Source organism: Ranitomeya variabilis, chromosome 8 (assembly GCF_051348905.1).
Source record: "Ranitomeya variabilis isolate aRanVar5 chromosome 8, aRanVar5.hap1, whole genome shotgun sequence".
Taxonomy (NCBI): Eukaryota; Metazoa; Chordata; class Amphibia; order Anura; family Dendrobatidae; genus Ranitomeya; species Ranitomeya variabilis.
The window spans coordinates 165674004-165694080 of NC_135239.1; the positions used below are offsets into that span (position 1 = coordinate 165674004).

A 20077-nucleotide genomic window follows, 5' to 3' on the forward strand; every position below is an offset into this window, starting at 1 on the left:
TAAGCCAGAGTCACATAAGAAGTTGGAAAAAAAAACCAGCGGCGACAAACAAAGAACAGAGGAGATCTCTCCCATATATTTTTTAAGATAAATTGACGCATAGCTATTAAGCTAAAAGCCCAAGATCGTGTTTATTAAAAAAATAAAACACAGTTTAGTCTTTAAGCATATGCCTACTGACCCAATTTGCGATTTAAAAAGAAAAAGAGATTATATATTTAATCCAGATTCATAAGTGCGGGGAAGAATCAGAAGAGATCTTTTCACTCCTTTCCAGACATACACTTTAAAAATATGGAAACTTTTGGGGTCATTTTTTTAAATTAAAGAATGCATGTAGATTTGGCTCAACATTTTTGCAATTGGGCTTCATTAAAAATATTGCACTATTTGCCGTCTAGTGTATATGTTGTTGGCTGAGAAATGAGTTAATGAGGACCTTTCACCAAATTGTTCATACATACAGTATTGCTCAGTGACACTAGGTGGCGCTGTAGCCCTGCCCTAGTCACCGCCCTGACCTCCATGATATGAACACTGCCATTTGTTTGGTGGCGGCTGAGGAATTCTTTAGGCATTATAACAGATGTACATCTACGACGTCATATTGGCAGTATGAAAGTGATCACTCCTCCAGGGATGTCATGCTTTCTGTCATCATGTTTATCAACCAACAGGTATTTTTGTGCAGCTAACTGGAAACCACAAAGCGTCTGGGCTGGTAACATCATCATAAATATGAGATGAAAGAATTGGAGCACTCACCCGGATCCTTGCTGATGAGCATTTTATTCTTCCATTGTAGGAGATGACATCAAAAACATCTTAAAGTGCGGTGTGCAGGTGACAGGGGCGCTCTGCAGGTGAGGGAGCCTGACGGACTCCAGCCGTTTCGCGCCCTCTTAGCACTTCTATGGGTCCATGCCGGTCAGGGGTGCAACTTATGCGTTATCGCACCTACTTTCAGAATTTTACAAGTGAGATGAGAAGGCAGAAGGAGCAATTTCCACAGCGGAAATTGCCCGTTGGCCTTCTTTCTTTTAGCCAGGTGACTTTAGTCCGTAGTCCGTCGGGCTCTCTCACCTGCAGAGCTCCCCTGCCACCGCACTTTAAGAGGTTTTTGATGTCATCTCCTACAATGGAATGATGAACTGCACATCAGCAAGGATCCGGGTGAGTGCTCCAATTCTTACAACTCATATACATGCTGTCTACGTGAATGTACCACCCTGGAGTGATCCTAAGGAGACATTCTGAGGCGTTGGCTCACTAACACTGCCTAATCCCAGCAATTGGTGTCTACTTCTCGACTATAATCATCATAAATAATGGAACATAATTCAGAAAAGACTGTCACAATTCCATTTATATAACAATATACATTTCCACAGCAGAGGGGGATTCAGAGGAAAACTATAGTCACATGTGGACTACCAAAATTAATGGCCAGCCCTCCAATACATGGATGGGCAAAGACAGGCAGACAGAGAGAAATTCTGAAAAGGGGACCTCGGTACAAGTCCACATGCCTAAATGTGTTACGCCAAATGGTGGCGCACGTGGATATGTGAACCCATTGTGCCACAGGGCCGGGGGGGGGGGGGGGGGGGGGCTGCGGAGGAAGCGGCATAGCTAAGCGGCTACCTGGTATTCACCGGAGCTCCTGATGGTGGAGACAAGCTGGGCTGCAGATAGGAACCACTCCTAGGCAGAACCCGGTACTGTAGCTGCTGACCCCAGGGGTCAGGGACACTGGTTAGGGCTATGTTCAGACACACCAGTCTACGATACTGGATCAGGGAATGGCCGCACACGAACCGAGGGACAAATGTTGCAGGGCTGGCCACACAGGGACCAGGGGACTTTGGATTCAGGACTGGCCACTCCAGGACCAGTGGACAATGTTCAGGTGCTGGTCACACCGGGACCAGGGGACTTCGGGAACCAGACTGACCTCACCGGGATCATGAGACAAAATTCAGGAACTGGCCGCAACAGGACCAGGGAACTTCACAACTGCACTGGTAGAACACCACACTACCTAATGACTGCCCTCAATGCTTGGCGACTCCCCACAGAACAGGGAGTCCCCCACACAAGATCACTCCCAGCAATTGACTAGGAGCCATCCCACAGGTGTACACACTATACTAAATGCCTCTCAGCAACAAGCCGAGGGCATTTACTATATGCGCGCTGACCCTTTAAGAGCAGGGGAGCTTGTGCACTAAGTGCGCTGTCGTGAACTGTGGTGTTAACACCAGCAAGTAGCAGGAGCATGTCAGGGAACCACATCGCAGGATCGGGGCAGTGAGTAAGCTGGCGTCCCTGCATGGAGGGAGAAGGGGACACCATGCAGGAGCATCGGCCATTTCAGTACAGTACTGCATGCAAAGCACGTCAGTTACAATCATTTCCTACCCATAAACCTGTGTCGATGATCTGAGAAGTGAGCTAGGTGGGTACAGATTTTGCATGGCATGGAATGAATTTCAAATAATGTTTCAGCACTTTTAGGTACCAGCAATCTGGATGAGGTTTTACGAGATGCTGGGAACATTTACAGCAGAAATTGTCCAGAAATGTGAATAATGTTTGAAACTCACCACATATCAACTTAGGCTAATGGTTTCCAATTTTGCAATGCAATTTTGCAGCAACTCCCTTATGCAAATCTGCATCATTTTTTGCACTAACCCTAAACCTATAAAATTATGTACTCAGTTGATTTTACATTTCTTTTGATCTTCTGATGTACACTGTGTTCCAAATTATTCTGCACATAGAGTTTAGGAGTGATAAGGTTAGAATTTTTTTGTTTGTCATTTAAACTCACTGATGGTGATGTGTCAGGGCTCTTTATATCACTGAAAGCAATTGCAGATACCTGTGCAAATTAGTTTGGCAGGTGTGTCCAAATAAAGGCAAGACTACTTAAGAAGGCTGTTCCACATTATTAAGCAGCCTACATTTTTGGCCAAAATGGGAAAGAAAAAGGATGTGTCGGCTGCTGAGAAGCAACAAATTGTGGAGTATTTAGGTCAAGGTATGACTACAATCAACATTGCCAAGACACTTCATCTTGATCATCGCACAATCAAGAAGTATGTAGCGGATTCCCAGCACACACGTGTGCGTGCTGATAAGGAAAAATTGAGGACCCTTTCCAACAGGCAATTGCATAAGGTTAAAAGAGCAGCTGCAAAAATGCCTTGTCATAGCAGCAGACAAGTTTTTGAAGCTGCTGGTGCCTCCAACGTCCCCAGAACAACAAGATGCAGGGCCCTTCAGAGGTTTGCAGCTGTGCGTAAGCCATCCTGTTGACCACCTCTATCCACTGCACACAAGCAGAAACGGCTCCAGTGGGCCAAACGATACATGAAGACTGACTTCCAAACTGTTTTGTTCACCGATGAGTGCCGTGCAACGCTCGATGGTACAGATGGATGGAGTGGAGGATGGTTGGTTGATGGACACCCCATGAAAACACGGCTAAGGCGCCAACAAGGAGGAGGTGGAGTAATGTTTTGGGCTGGAATCATGGGGAGAGAGATTGTAGGCCCCTTTATGATCCCTGAAGGGGTAAAGATGAACTCCATAATCTATGTGGAGTTTCTAAAGCAACACTTCCTGCCATGGTTCAAGAGGAAGAACCGTGCTTTCCGCAGCAAGATCATTTTCATGCATGATAATGCACCGTCTCATGCTGCAAAAAACACATCTGCATCTCTGGCTGCTATGGGCATAAAGAGGACAAACTTGTGGTGTGGCCACCATCTTCCCCTGACCTCAACCCCATTGAGAACCTCTGGAGCATCATCAAAAGGAGTGTCTATGATGGCGGGAGGCAGTTCACATCTAAGCAACAGCTCTGGGAGGGTATTCTGTCCACATGCAAAACAATTGAAGCAGAAACCATCCAAAAACTGACAAATTCAATGCACGAGAGCGTTCAGAAGCTTCTTTCGAACAAGGGGTCCTATGTGCAAATGTAACATCACCTAGAATAAAGGTTTCACTTGAAAACTGTTTGATTTCATTTTGTAATAAGCTGATAATGCTTATAACCTCACAATTGACCTTTTTTTTTTCAAAATAAAAAAAAAGGTTGAAAACTCTGCTGTGCATAATAATTTGGAACATGCATTTTGAGTTTTTATTTTTTCTAAAAAGATACTGTTTTCATAGGCAGTTTGTTCCAAAACATTGCAATTATACTAGAATAGTAGATGACTGGAAAATAACAATGACTGCAATTCAGATAGGTAATTTAGAGAAAATATGAGGAAATATTATTTGCATAATAATTTGGAACACAGTGTATGTGCAGTGAGTACCAGTACAGAGAATTTATAGAATGTCAGAAAATAAAATTATACACCCATTTACTATTTACATACAAAATCATGTATAAATCTAGTATAAATGTAGGGTAAGTATTGTACAATGTAGCTCCAAAAGACTTCCATAGACTTTCCTTCTACTGGTCCTTGGTAGAGATGAACAAACCCGAAAGTAAAAGTTCGGCGCTTGTACTGAACAGATAGGGTCTGATGCTAAATACTAATCAAAGGCTTGTCCCGGCAGTCCGATGCAGAGAGAGAATTTACCAGCTCAAAAGTTCATGTCCCCATTGTTTTAAAGGGGATACAGGTTCTGGTTTAAGTGCGGGTACAGTTCTGGTTCCTGAACCGAACTTTGGAATAAAGTTCAGGTCGGGTTCCAGAACCCGAACTTCCACGGGTCCGCTCATCCCTAGTCCTTAGTTACACCCTGTAATATAATCAGGTCTGTATGCACAGACCTGCACATTGGTGTAATATTATTTTTTTTATATGTATTTTGTACCAACTTTATACATCTTTCATGCACCATCCAGTTTTCAAGAATATGAATATCAGATAGATGCACGTCTCACTATCACACTGGAGAAAAAAAAAAGTGAAGGTACCATAACAGGAACAGACCCAACAAAGACTGTTTGCATCCATTATGTTGGTACATAATGGATGTTAAGAGTCTTTGTTGGGTCTGTTCCTGTTATGGTACCTTTTTCATGAGGACAAGACCACCGATGAAGAAGTTTGAAACCTCGAAACGCGTTGACCAATAAACTGCAGCAATCGATTCCTGTCTTTTCAGCATCCTTTGAAGATAGTGCAACTGAACCCATTTTGTTTCCAGTGCTTTTGATTCATTTTTTTTAAAGAGATTGTTAGAATTTTTTAGGAAGTAATGAAGTAAATACAGTATATGTTTGCATAAGATGTAGTGGATCAGGACTAATTTTCTCTGTAGGTTTTAGTAGTCCTCCCGTAGCAGAACTTCACACAGATTAACTTTTTTGTCACACAGGTCAATGGGATCCTGAAATTGACCACTTTAACTTGACACAACTTCGACTTGCTGTATACTGTACAATACAAACCTTACATTTCATACAGGAGAAGGGATAACTTCTCAGCTATCTATTGGCTAACATTCTCCTTCTGGAGTCCACCAATTTATTGACTACAGAGAACTTGATCTTACAGGTCACAGTGCAGACACGCTGCTGCTGGTCACTAAATCTCACATAGCTGAAGGCTAAAGCCCACCATACACCTTACATGGCTGTTTACCATATGATAGTTCACCCGACTGTTTGGCCGGCAGCTAGCTCGACTGTCCCTCCCATACATAGGAGCGCTTCCACTGCCGACCCCTAATTGTTTTTTAAGAGAGCTCCGTTGCCAAACATCTCTGAAAGCTGTTAATCTTTGGTAGGACAAAATTATCGCCAGTCAAAAATCCAAACATTCCCAAACCTTGATCATCTGCCTGGGGTCTCCATACACAGTAGACTGTTGGCCAAACCCATTGATATCAGTTGATCTTATTCTGTATATGGGAAGCTTATAAATCCCAAATAGCCATAGAGATGGCTCCTCTCAGGCTTAAATATCAGATGGACCACCCAGTTTCTAAGGTACCCTATTCACCAATTCATCCACTTACTGTCCAAGACAATGTTCTGGCACGTCTGAGCCTCCCTGCTTGACTCTCAAAGTGAACAACTTGCTGCTTTTACTCGGGCAGTCACTTGCTCCAGACATTTGCTTTCAGCCCATTGACATGTCTTGGTAGATGTTGCCCTTTCATGTCTCTGCCCCAACCTACCAGTGCAATGGAGCAATACTTCTGCGCCCTAGCCCACACATCTATGTCAGGATCTTTCCTGGACCCAAGCAGATCATGGCACCTACGCTAACAATGAGACAGCCAGAAGCTATCATTACAGCAGTCCTGGACAACCCAACAAAGCCAGTGCTTACAGGACAAACAACCATACTGTGGATCACAGTACAACAGAGTGTACACAACATATACATATCATCAATCATCTAAAAGTGGTATACAAAAAGCTTTTACGATGGTTTGGGGGATATGCAATTTACCCCTTTATAAAGACACCAAGGTTTACCTTACACACCAGAGTTTTTATGTATTATACCTCTACTCAGTTCTAATTAATGCCTACTGGCATCTAGTTCTGGGGCACAGCTAGGGACAGAGGACTGGCAAGGCCGATGTCCCAGAGGCAGGGTGTGGAGGTTGCCAGTGGATAAAGCAGCCAAGACACAGGTTTATTAACAGGCTTACATAGGATTTTGGCATCAAACTGATTTTGCATGTCAGGGAGGAGAAGCTGATACCAGCAGCAGTGCCAGGTCTGCGGATTCATATATCAGTGTACACGTCAGCATCCTGGAACCCCTATGTGATACTTTTTAGAGGAGGGGCACCAAAATAAAATATGTGCCCCAGGTGTAATAATGCCTAGTATGTAGGTCAAAAACACCACTACAATATCTGTCAACTTCACCTATATATTTAGTGATGAACACGTGGAAGTTCCATATGAGAAGTTATGTATGATCGGTGATGTTCCACCAAGGTGCCAAAACTAAAAGAGGTTCTTTAGTGACATTAGCAATAACATTATAACTACAGCACAGATCACCACTGCAGCCAATCACTTATCAGCTCTGCCTATGTAAATGGTACAAGTCACAGAACTTAGAGATTGGCTGCAGCAGTGATTTGTGCACTGTTGTCATCATGTGACCTCTGCACCTCTGAAACAAAGACCAGAGCGGAGGACAACCCATTTAATTACACCATCTTTAAAATGATACCATCTCTTGGTTAAGACAAGGGTCATGCCATCTGTATCTTGTAATGGCGGCACATAGAGAATGCTCTGAATGCTGCCTGGTCTGGCTAAAGTTTAGTGGATGTGTTTTTTTGAGCAGACTTCAAAGAAATATATTTTAATATAACCTAGTAAACTTGAAAGAGAACCCGTCTGTTTTCTGGAACTAATTACAGTATTAGAATATAGATTTTTGGAAACGTTAAGATTTGACCTTCTTTTACCTTCTACTTTGCTCCTCCTTCTCATCATTGATAATGAACGTCAGTGGTTTTGACATGTTGTCAGGTTCTGACCCTTCTCAAACCTTGCAGTTCTCTATTATTTCAGTGACCAACGATTGAAAAAGTTTTGTGTAGAATAATCTTCAAAGTTTAAAAAACATCTATTACTTGTGCAATTAGTGATATCCCTTTGATATAGTCTTTGGGGAACATATAGTTAAATATTTTGAATTGTTCTGTTATTCTTGACGTTCTACTTCGGCATGAATGTGTCTAAGGGGTAAAGAGTGTCAGAGTCAGCAGACTCTGGAGTTGTGGTACACTGTTCTACTGTTCAGAGACGCCTCCACAAATATTGAAGAGTCATCAGAAGAAAACTCCTCTGTGTCCTCACCATGAAATTCAGAGTTAGAAGTATGCAAAAGAACATCTAAACTAGCTTGATGCATTTTGGAAACAAATCCTGTGGACCGATGAAGTTAAAATAGAACTCTTTGGCCACAATGATTAAAGGTATGTGTGGAGAAAAAAGGGCACAGAATTTCAGGAATAGAACATCTTGCCAACCATTAAGCATGGGGGTGGATCAATCATGCTTTGGGGTTGTGTTGCACCCAATGGCACGGGGAACATTTCACTGGTAGAGGGAAGAATGGATTCAATGAAATGTCAAAAAATTCTTGATGCAAATATAACACATCTGTAAAAAAAGCTGAAGTTGAAAAGAGGATGGCTTCTACAAATGGAGAATGATCCTAAACACATGTCATAATCCACAATAGATGACCTCAAAAGGCGCAAGCTGAAAATTTTACAATGGCCCTCACAGTCCCTTGATCATCACTGAAAATCTGTGGCTAGACCTCAAAATAGCAGGGCATGCAAGATGATCCAGGAATCTCGCAGAACTGAAAGAATTTTCCAAAGTAGAATAGATTAAAATCGATCAAACAAGAATTTTAAGACTCTTGGCCGGCTGCAAAAAGCATTTACAAGCCACAAAACTTGCAAAAGGGGGTGCTGCTAGGTACTAACCATGTGAAACATATGGAGAGGAACACACATCAAGAACCTAAATGAGATAAAAAGTATATTTATTGACAAAAATATTAAAACATTATTTTAAATGCAATAAAGATAATGAGCAAAAAGGGGTAAATAACAATAAAAATGACCAAAAGAGTGGAACCGCAGGTCAGAGGCACAAAAGTGAGTCCAAAATGCCCATAATAGCAAGTAAAACTTCACATATATGCCAAGTAATTTCATAAGTGAAGGAGTAAGGCCATTGGTGAATCAACTATAAGATCAAAGGGTAAGGAACAAGAGAATTGATGGTAATTACCTAAGACCTTCGGTGCCACGACCTCTACGCGTGTTTCGGGTAAGTGCCTTCTTCCGGCGGAGTCATACATTGGAGTTATAGGTACCAACCATGCAGGGTGCCCAAACTTCTGTATCAGCCCACTTTTAGTTTTGTAATTTTTAAAACGTAATAGATATATATACACATCTCACCACCTGTGCACTTGACCCGATCCCTTCCCACTTCATCCCAAACCTTGCCAGTCTTCATCCCAACCCTAACCCCATCTCTTCAACCTATCACTAATAACTGGTGTTTTCCCCTTCAGCTTTCAACATGCCTCAATCACACCTATCCTCAAAAAGCCCTCTCTTGACCCATCCTCTGTATCTAGCTATCGCCCTATATCACTTCTCTCCTATGCCTCAAAACTACTGGAACAACACGTCCATCTTGAACTGTCCTCCCATCTATCTTCCTGCTCCCTCTTCGACCGCTTACAATCAGGCTTCCGGTCACACCACTCCACTGAAACTGCCCTAACTAAGGTCACCAATGACCTATTAACCGCCAAGAGCAAGTGACACTACTCTATCTTCCTCCTCCTGGACCTGTCCTCGGCCTTTGACACAGTGGACCATTCCCTGTTGCTGCGGACCCTCTCATCCCTTGGCATCACAGACTTGGCCCTATCCTGGATCTCGTCATACCTAACTGACCGGACATTCAGCGTCTCCCACTCACACACCACCTCCTCACCTCGCCCCCTATCTGTCGGAGTCCCGCAAGGTTCAGTTCTAGGGTCCCTGCTCTTCTCCATTTACACTTTTGGCCTGGGACAGCTCATAGAATCTCATGGATTTCAGTATCATATCTATGCTGACAACACACAGATCTACATCTCTGGACCATATATCACCACCCTACTAACCAGAATCCCTCAATGTCTATCCGCTATTTCATCCTTCTTCTCCGCTAGATTTCTAAAACTTAACATGGACAAAACAGAATTCATTGTCTTTCCCCCATCTCACGCGACCCCCCCAACGAACCTATCCATTACAGTAAATGGCTGCCCACTCTCCCCAGTCCCATAAGCTCGCTGTCTCGGGGTAATCCTTGACACTGATCTCTCCTTCAAACCACATATCCAAGCCCTTTCCACTTCCTGCTGCCTTCAACTCAAAAATATTTCACGGATCCGCACATTCCTAAACCAAGAATATGCAAAAACCCTAGTCCATGCCCTCATCACCTCCCGCCTCGACTACTGTAACCTCCTGCTCTGTGACCTCCACTCTAACACTCTCGCACCCCTCCAATCTAATCTAAACTCGGCTGCCCAACTAATCCACCTGTCCCCCCGCTATTCCCCGGCCTGCCCTCTCTGTCAATCCCTTCACTGGCTCCCCATTACCCAGAGACTCCAGTACAAAAGCCTAACCATGACATACAAAGCCATCCACAATACATCTGTGACCTTGTCTCCCGGTACTTTCCTGCACGCAACCTGCGATCCTCACAAGATCTCCTTCTTTACTCCCCTCTTATCTCCTCTTCCCACAATCGCATACAAGATTTCTCTCGCGCATCACCCCTACTCTGGAACTCTCTACCACAACATATCAGACTCTCACCTACCATCGAAACCTTCAAAAAGAACCTGAAAACCCACCTCTTCCGACAAGCCTACAACCTGCAGTAACCACCGATTGACCAAACCACTGCACGGCCAGCTCTATCCTCACCTACTGTATCCTCACCCATCCCTTGTAGATTGTGAGCCCTCGCGGGCAGGGTCCTCTCCTCCTGTACCAGTTGTGACTTGTATTATTCAAGATTATTGTACTTAATACCCCTCCTCACATGTAAAGCGCCATGGAATAAATGGCGCTATAATAAATAATAATTATATATATATATATATATATATATATATATATATATAGACACACACAGGTGCATCTCACAAAATTAGATAAAAAAGTAAATTTATTTCAGTTCTTCAATACAAAAAGTGAAACTCCTATATTATATAGTCATTACAAACAGAGTGATCTATTTCAAGTGTTTATTTCTGTTAATGTTAATGACTTTTGGGTTTCCATTGGCTGTAAGCCATAATCATCATCTCAGTAAATAATAATAATCAGTAAAGAATAATTAACAAAAAAACACCAGCAAATACTTCCTAAGCTTTTAGAAAGGTCACTTAGTCTGTTTCAGTAGCCTCCACAATCATGGAGAAGACTGCTGACTTGACAGATGTCCAGAGGGCAGTAATTGACATACTCCACAAGGAGGGTAAGCCACAAAAGGTAATTGCTAAAGAAGCTGGCTGTTCACAGAGTGCTGTATCCAAGCATATTAATGGAAAGTTGAGTGGAAGGAAAAAGTGTGGTAGAAAAAAGTGCACAAGCAGCCGGGATAACCACAGTCTTGAAAGGATTGTTAAGAAAAAGCCATTCAAAAATTTGGGGGAGATTCACAAGGAGTGGACTGCTGCTGGAGTCATTGCTTCAAGAGCCATCACACACAGATGTATCCAGGACATGGGCTACAAGTGTCGCATTCCTTGTATCAAGCCGCTCATGATGAGAAGACAATGCCAGAAGTGTCTTACCTGGACCAAGGAGAAAAAGAACTGGACTGTTGCTCAGTGGTCCAATGTGTTGTTTTCAGATGAAAGTAAATTTTGCATTTCATTTGGAAATCAAGGTACCAGAATCTAGAGGAAGAGCGGAGAGGCCACAATCCAAGCTGCTGGAGGTCTAGTGTGAAGTTTCCACAATCAGTGATGGTTTGGGGAGCCATGTCATCTGCTGGTGTAGGTCCACTGTGTTTTATCAAGACCAAAGTCAGCACAGCCATCTACCAGGTTAAGAGCACTTCATGCTTACCTCTGCTGACAAGCTTTTTGGAGATGGAAATTTCATTCTCCAGCAGGACTTGGCACCTGTCCACAGTCCACACTGCCAAAAGTACAAATACTTGGTTTAAAAGCAATAGTATCACTGTGCTTGATTGGCCAGCAAACTCACCTGACCTTCACCCCATAGAGAATCTGTGGGGTATTGTCAAGAGGAAGATGAGAAACATCAGATCCAACAATGCAGATGAGCAGAAGGCTGCTATCAAAGCATCCTGGGCTTCCATAACACCTCAGCAGTGCCACAGGCTGATCGCCTCCATGCCATGGTGCATTGATGCAGTAATTGATGCAAAAGGAGCCTTGACCAAGTACGGAGTGCATTTACTGAACATACAGTTCAGTAGGCCAACATTTCAGATTTTAAAATCATTTTTCAAGCTGGTGTTATAAAGTATTCTAATTTACTGAGATAATGACTTTTGGGTTTTCATTGGCTGTAAGCCATAATCATCAACATTAACAGAAATAAACACTTGAAATAGATCACTCTGTGTGTAATGACTCGATATAATATAGGAGTTTCACTTTTTGTATTGAAGAACTGAAATAAATTAACTTTTAGATGATATTTTAGCTTAGAGAGAAGAACCTGTAATTTGCCTAAATACAAAGGAAATGTGTAATCTTTAATAACTTTAGTCCTTTTAGAGATTTTCATGTTCAACTTGCTTATCTGTTCACAACAACAGTAGTGATGAGTGAGTATATTCCTTACTCGGGTTTCTGCTAGCATGCTCAGGTGGTCTCCAAGTATTTTGGGCATGCTCCGAGATTTAGTTTTCATCACCGCAGCTACATGATTTGCGACTGCTAGACAGGCTGAATACATGTGGGAATTCCCTAACAAACAGGCAACCCCCACATGTATTCAGGCTGTCTAGCAGTCGCAAATCACGCAGCTGCGGTGACGAAAAGTAAATCTCCGAACACGCCAAAAATACTCGGAGACCACCTGAGCATGCTCGGAGAAACCCGAGTAACGAGTACACTCACTCATCACTAAACAACAGTAGTTAAACTTTTACATGCCACTGTACATCATTATGTTCTTTTTTGTGTGGAATCTGCAATTTAGCTCACACTCAAATGATACAGTTGTGTTTTTAAGTTTACACATCCTAAGATACATCTACTTCTACCATGAAAGCTTCATCTTATCAATATTCCTAAATTAACACAGAGTTTTTAGGATAATTAATTTTATGAAAATATAGTACATATCTTACAAATTTATTTGTGGGTGTGTAACCTTCTAACTTGTAAACTTTGTAATAGACTCTACTTATATATTCACACTTAGGTGTTGACGGCATCAAATACAGAAGACACACTCTGATAGCAGATCTTTTTGCTGCCAGGCATTACTGTCTAGACTTTAAGACTTAACGGGTCATAAAATCTTTTAAGCATGCTTCATGCTGGGTTTGATGGATACATCTTTATTATTTTATGCTTCAATAATTTTTAATAGATTTTGTAATGAATCTCAGATGAAATAAAACCTTTTTTCTTTTCTCCTTTGCCAGGACTATTACCACTTTTGTCTATTCTAGCTTTTTTCAATTTTGCTTATTTTCAACAAAAACAAATGTGATTCTCTTATCCCTCATAATTTGTGACCAACCCTGCAGTTATCTTCTCATCAGCTATCTGGCCACTACCGCATTACTGCATTAACATGTAGTGTCGCAAGTAATAGTAATGCTCCAGAATTACAGAACTGAGCTAACACGCGAACTGTACTGCTATTTAAAGCGGAACTAAACTAAATGTGTGGTGCTCAATTTGTAATAGCTCTGCTGTGAGGTCAAGGTTGTCAGTACATCTCACACAGGAGTAACCTGTCTGTTCTGGGCTCCTGCTGTGTGAGATGTACTGACACCCTGCAAAGATCTAATTGCAGAGTGATTACAAGTTGAGCATAATAGATATACATTTGATTACGGACACATCTCTGGACAGACAGTGCAGTGGGAGAGGCATTACAGCAGAGGTGACTGTGCTAGGAAAGGAAAGTGTCACCGGGATACAGTGATAGAGAAAGGGTCAGAAGATTGCGGTATCTAGTTACACAAACCAATACACGTATTAGATCTGCTTCACCTTCCTTTTAGCAGTCCAGGTCTTCCTTGCTCTGTTATTGTTGCTCTGTTATTGCAAGGATTAATCAGGTCTGTGTATCTCCTGGAGCTCTCCGTTTCAAATTGTCTCAGCTGTTCAGTGTTTGCCGCTTCTCTCAGGTATATAAGCTCAACACTTGCACTAGGGAATGGGTGGTGATAGTTACAACTTCCTTGTTTGGTGGCGAAGGAGAGTTCTGAATTAGTAGCAGTTAGTTGGTGTAGTTACAGGAGCTATCTCCATGGATTTGGCATTGTGTGTTTACATTAATCCGCTTTCCCATTTTGGTTGGTCCCTCCTACTGTTCCCTTGAATTCCACTTGGTTGTTTTCTAAGTGTGTTTCCATGATTGTAATTTTCTTTTATCCCGGTCTGTTTCCCCTCTGTCTGTTAGGTTTTGTGTTATCTTATTCCTGTCCCATAGCTCCCTGGGTGAGGGAGGAAACAAATCAGCGTGAATATAGGAGCATAGCAAGGTACGAGACCCCAGCATCTTCACCATCAGGAGTAATCTGGGGAGCACGGATAGCCTAGGGTCCTAGCTTGAGGGACAGGGAAGGAGCTCGATGCCCTGGGGAAATCATGACAGAGAGCTGATAGAAGGGTTTGTAGTGTGATACAACTAAACACAGCTGCACTGCCCCTCCTCCACACTGATTCATGCTGGAGGTTAGACCAGAAGATCAGGGCTGTATCATTACATCTCACATTGAGAAACGTGCTCTAAGCTCTTCTTTCCTTTGAGGGATGCTGTCTGCTGATGATTGTGGAACATCATACAGTGGAAAAAAGTACCAGCTCCCAGTGAAAACTATCTGATAACACGCACTTGGACTTAATGAAAATTAACTCATGAGGGGCCAAATACTATGAAAAAAACTAAAAAAACATTAAATGGTTTAAAAGTTATCTTTAAATGATGTTGGGGGATATTGATTGGTGACAGTTATGTGATATTTGAAGTATTTTAAAAAAATTTACGGTAGTACAGCAAAATAATTCTGCACTTACTGGACGTACAATATATTAATAGAAATCCAGCATGATGGAGGAAAACTGGGAAATTACAATTTTAGCACAGTTACAAAAAATACAAAAAAGACTTTGGTCCAACTAGTTCAAGCTTTTGTGATGAATTATATATTACCTATTGCCAGATTATGAATAACATTTGATACCAATGGTTATGAGAAAAACATCCGGCGTTTTTTTTCAAATACTGATATAGCATCTGCCATTACTACTTGCGGGAGGGCATTCCTCGGTCTGACTACTTTAACTGTAAAGAACCCTTTCCTGTGTTGTTGCCAGAATCGCTTTTCTTCCACATGTAATGACTGTCATGTAGTGCTTTTTAAGGTCTATTGAAGGAATTGATCATATAAATAAGTCTTTTTTTTCTAACCTGAACAAGCCCAACTTTTCTAACCTCTCCTTACAGGAAAGACCTTCCATATTACCTTTGAACCAACTCTATCTTTTCAATATCTCTTTTAGAATATAAAACTGGAGTACACATTCCAAAAATGATATTTTTTAGGTACTTTATAAAGTGTACAGAGCAGGGGACACATGGCATCTTCTGGATTTGGTGATCCAAGCACCAATGGGCAAAGCCTACTGTCAGGTTAAACGTATTCACATCCTATTAAAGGGAATCTGTCACCCCATAAATCGTATATGAGATAAGCCCACCGGCATCAGGGGCGTATCTACAGCATTACAGAATGCTGTAGATAAGCCCCCGATGTAACCTGAAAGGTAAGAAAAACATGTTAGATTATACTCACCCAGGGGCGGTCCCGCTGCAGTCCGGTCCGATGGGTGTCACGGTCCGGGGCCTCCCATCTTCATACGATGACGTCCTCTTCTTGTCTTCCTGCAGTGGCTCCGGCGCAGGCGTACTTTGTCTGCCCTGTTGAGGGCAGAGCAAAGTACTGCAGTGCGCAGGCGCCGGGAAAGGTCAGAGAGGCCCAGCATCTGCGGGAACCGGGACCGCCCCTGGCGTTTTTTTCTTACCTTTCAGGTTACATCGGGGGCTTATCTACAGCATTACAGAATGCTGTAGATAAGCCCCTGATGCCGGTGGCCTTAGCTCATATACGATTTTTGGGGTGACAGATTCCCTTAAATGTTGGTGGATTGGATGACTGGTTTCTATGTATTGGGCCAAAACAATTATTTACCAATAAGATAATTGTCTGATAGTCTCAATATACATGTACGTAGGGTTTACATGTGGTTGAGGGAAACAGATCCTTTGGCCAGCAGTTGTCCTGTGTTTATGAGAATCTTTAAATATGCCCCTCTCTGTGCTGTAAAATCTCATACTAAAATGTGACACCAGAAATGTAGCTTTAAGCCGAAGGATATGCTGCTGGAGATAGCGGTAAGCCTGTCCTCTGGGCTTGTCAAGATACAGCTATAGCTCAGGAATGCTGTGCTGAAAAGCTACTTGTAAATCACAACTTTCAGCCCATTACTGTTGACATTACAATGATTGACAAAAACAAGGTCTGAAGATTCCAGCCAGAAAGAATGAGTTTCTGGAATTTAAACATGTCAAACATGTTAAAATATATTATCTAGACCCAATATAAAATAATATCCCGTCACCCAACAGTAAGTTTAACTTGGCAAATGTCATGTCCGGTCAATCCAACCAAATCGGAAGATACATAGTCAACAAAACAATGAAACCTCCTTATAGAGAATCGGTCAAGCAGCTTTTAACTATGTCATCAGAGGGTAGTGTAAGGTAGGGTCTGAAACAATGATTTCAGTAATGTGTCACTTATTAGGCTGTGTGGCTGTTTCAATACAATGAGTGTTTTATCAGCAGGAGATTATCACTGTCAGACTACAGCTTGGGTGGCATGTGGTCCATCTCCATCCCAGCACTGATTAGCAGCTTACTGTCAATATACAATGTACATAGAGAGCTTGGTGAGGGCAGGGTTAGCTTTCTGAGCTATGCTCCATGCTAAATCTAAAAGCTCTATCACCAAGTAATCTAAGTGACACATCGCTGGAATCAGGATCTATTTTCCTACATTATTCTGCTCTCAGATGAGGTAGCAAATCCTGGCGACAGATTCCCTTAAAGACAACCACATATATATTTGTTTTGGCAAGTGATCCTTCAGCAGATGCTCACAGTCATAGGAATTCAGGTTTGGGTTATGATTTGGTCTTGTCAAAAAAGGTGATCTTATGGAGATTATTCACTATAGTGACAATTTATTGTTATATACTTGAGGGAAACTATGTAACAGCTCAGTGTAGGGGTTGTATTTGGAAAGGCAGGATGAGATAATTTGCTACAGATGTTCAGTAAAGTCTGTGCTACAATGTTTTCATACTGCAGCCTACAGTGTTGCATCCATTGTCCAACATGTACAACCCAGAACTTTCTCATACTAATAATGATGGACCCAACAGCTGTCTGCAGATAGAGGGAAATGTTAAATGATTGATTGTAAAAAAGTTGGGCATAGGCAAAACTCTATGAATGCTCTTGAGTTGATTTGTGTAAGGTTTCACATGACTCAATTTTAAAGACAAAAGTGTCGTCTGGTGTGGAGAACCCTTACAAACTAGAGGTTTTCCCGTACATAAAACCAATTGTAAGGCCGGTGTCCAACGTAGGGTTCAGCCCGTGTGTAGTAAGAATCTGAGGTGCGCCTCTTCATAGGGATCACGGCGGATTTACACTACATCATTAGAATATAAAAATGAAAAACTAAATGGGGAACTTCTAATAAACAAAGTTCCAAAAAGAATGGAAGCTCTAAAGGCCCGTATTAGAAGTAGATAACAAACTTTAATTATGCAATCTGACATACATGATAAAATCAATAAAAAATAATGAAGGGAGAGTAGGACACAGAAATCCCTTCTACCAAAAACCCAGGTATACAGGACAATGAATGTACTATGCATGGAGATAAAAGATATATATAGAAAGAGAGACCAAGTGGACTCAAATTCACCCACATTACGGATGAAGGTAAGTATACATAGAAATGATGCCCTATAGTGGCAGAATCCCACAAGTAAAGTGCATAGTAGTACATAGAAAAACAGTAATAACTTGTAAGATGCTTAGGGAGAGCAGGATCCTGGGGTAACCCGACGAGGGTGCATACCGAAACGCGCGTCGGGGTGGGCGCCACACATCCACCTGGACCACCAAGGCATTTTTCTTATGATGTTTTTTGCTATATACCTTTACATATATGTGACAAGGAGATGAGCCTTGGGTGAACGTGCGTTGGGGCTGGTGGGCCAGGAAATATGTACTCTACCCTCCCCCGTGCATTTACATACCATCTTGATGTAAGTACTCACTTGTTTTCTCTGTGTGTCTAAAATTATTTAACAATAGTCATAGCAGTTGCTTTTTGACTAGGGGTATTCATAAAAGGGCCCACATTTGGTTAGGGCTGTTTTATAAAAAAAACTTTTTTGCTGAATATATTGCACATATGAATTGGCACCATTTTTTCAGGGATACTCGGTTTGTGTTTTACATATGTCTGTTTACCCATATATATATTTTTTAAATAATATTGAAATAAAATGCTACTTTTTATGAGACCTAGTTTGCACTCCTTGTTCTCATGTTTGTTTTCAGTTTATTATCTCGCAATATCTGTAGTACCTGTCTAACGTGTCCGTGATGTGTCCCAAAATCAGGTGGGTAGATTGAAATGTTGTCGAGGTATTCCACCACAAATTTGCCCCAGATGACAGAAGATATCACTAATAAAATTTTGAAAAATGGCAGGGGCATTAGTCAGATTAAATGGCATGACAAGATTTTCGAAATGCCCTTCAGGGGTGTTAAATGCAGTTTTCCACTTCCCCTTCTCTGATTTTAGTTAGATTATATGCCTCCCCTAACTTGGAGAACCATTTTGCTCCAACAATCTGATTAACATCTGGAATGAGCGGAAGGTATTGGATGGTAATTCCATTTAACTCCCAAAATTGTAGACAATAACACAGACCTCCATCTTTATTCTTGACAAAAAAAACCCTGCAGCAACAGGGGAAGAGGAAGGTCCGATATGTCCCTTGGCAAGACTTTCCGAGACATACTACTTCATGGCCTGTCTTTTGGGACCCGAAATATTGTATAACCTGAATTTGGATAGTTTTGCTACAGACAGCAAGTTAACTGGACTTTCATAAGCCCGATGAGGAGGCAATTCCTGGCACCCCTCTTCAGAAAACACCTCCTCAAAACCGGACAGAAAAGAGGGTATGAGAGGTGGGTATTAAGACAGTTATTGTTACAGAAATCACTGCATTTTGCTATTTCCCTATACTGCCAATCAAAAATGGGGTTATGCATAGCTAACCACGGGAGACCCAGTCAGTACAATACAAGTAGAAAGATATTCAAGCACATACCGTAGCAATAAATGCATTATTTATGCATGACCCCAATGTGAAGGCCCAAATTAAGGTACCACCTGTGTAAAACACTCCTAATCAAGAGGATCAGAATCAATAGAAAATATGGGGATGGGTTTTGCCAGAACACTACAAGACAAACCAAGAGCTTGGGCAAACCGTGCATCCGACATATTGGCCCCCTGCCCCAACTATCCAAAAGAATAGACACTTTCAGTCTTCATACTAAAAAACACTTCTGCAAGTAAGACAAACTTGCAGAAGTGACCCTTCTGACCACAAAAGAAACAAACCCCCGTTCTGTGGCGGGCCGCAGGAGGTTCAGCCTGAAACCTCAACTGCATAGATGCATCAGGACACACGAGAGAGCTCTCCCCTCCATGGAGTACAGTTGGGGGAGGGGTCATCATGGGTCTATCTCTGAGGCGTCTATCAATCCAAATGACTAGGGCAATAGCAGCCTCCAAGGACTCAGGAGTTTCATACACGACCAACAAGTCCTTTAGCCTCTCTAAGGCTACTTTCACACTTCTGTCGGTACGGGCCCCTCGCAATGCGTCGGGCCGACGTACCGACGGAACCTGTGAAATAACTGCAAGTCGTGGGCAGCAGATGCAGTTTTACAACGCATCTGCTGCCCATTCTGCAGTCCGGGGAGGAGGGGGCGGAGTTTCGGCGGCGCATGCGCGGTCGAAAATGGCGGATGCGAAGCACAAAAAAAGTTACATGGAACTTTTTTTGTGCCGACGGTCCGCCAAAACACGACGGATGCGACGTGTGCAAACCGTCGCAAATGCGTCGTTAATGCAAGTCTATGGAGAAAAAAAGCATCCTGCGGGCAACTTTGCAGGATGCGTTTTTTCTCCAAGACGACGCAT

The 20077-nt window shown here is 42.2% G+C and overlaps 1 protein-coding gene across 2 annotated transcripts in view; it reads right to left on the reverse strand.

The window, feature by feature from the left end:
- CENPP (centromere protein P) overlaps positions 1-20077 on the reverse strand; it is a 392292-nt gene that overhangs the window by 14449 nt on the left and 357766 nt on the right. The window lies entirely within an intron of this gene.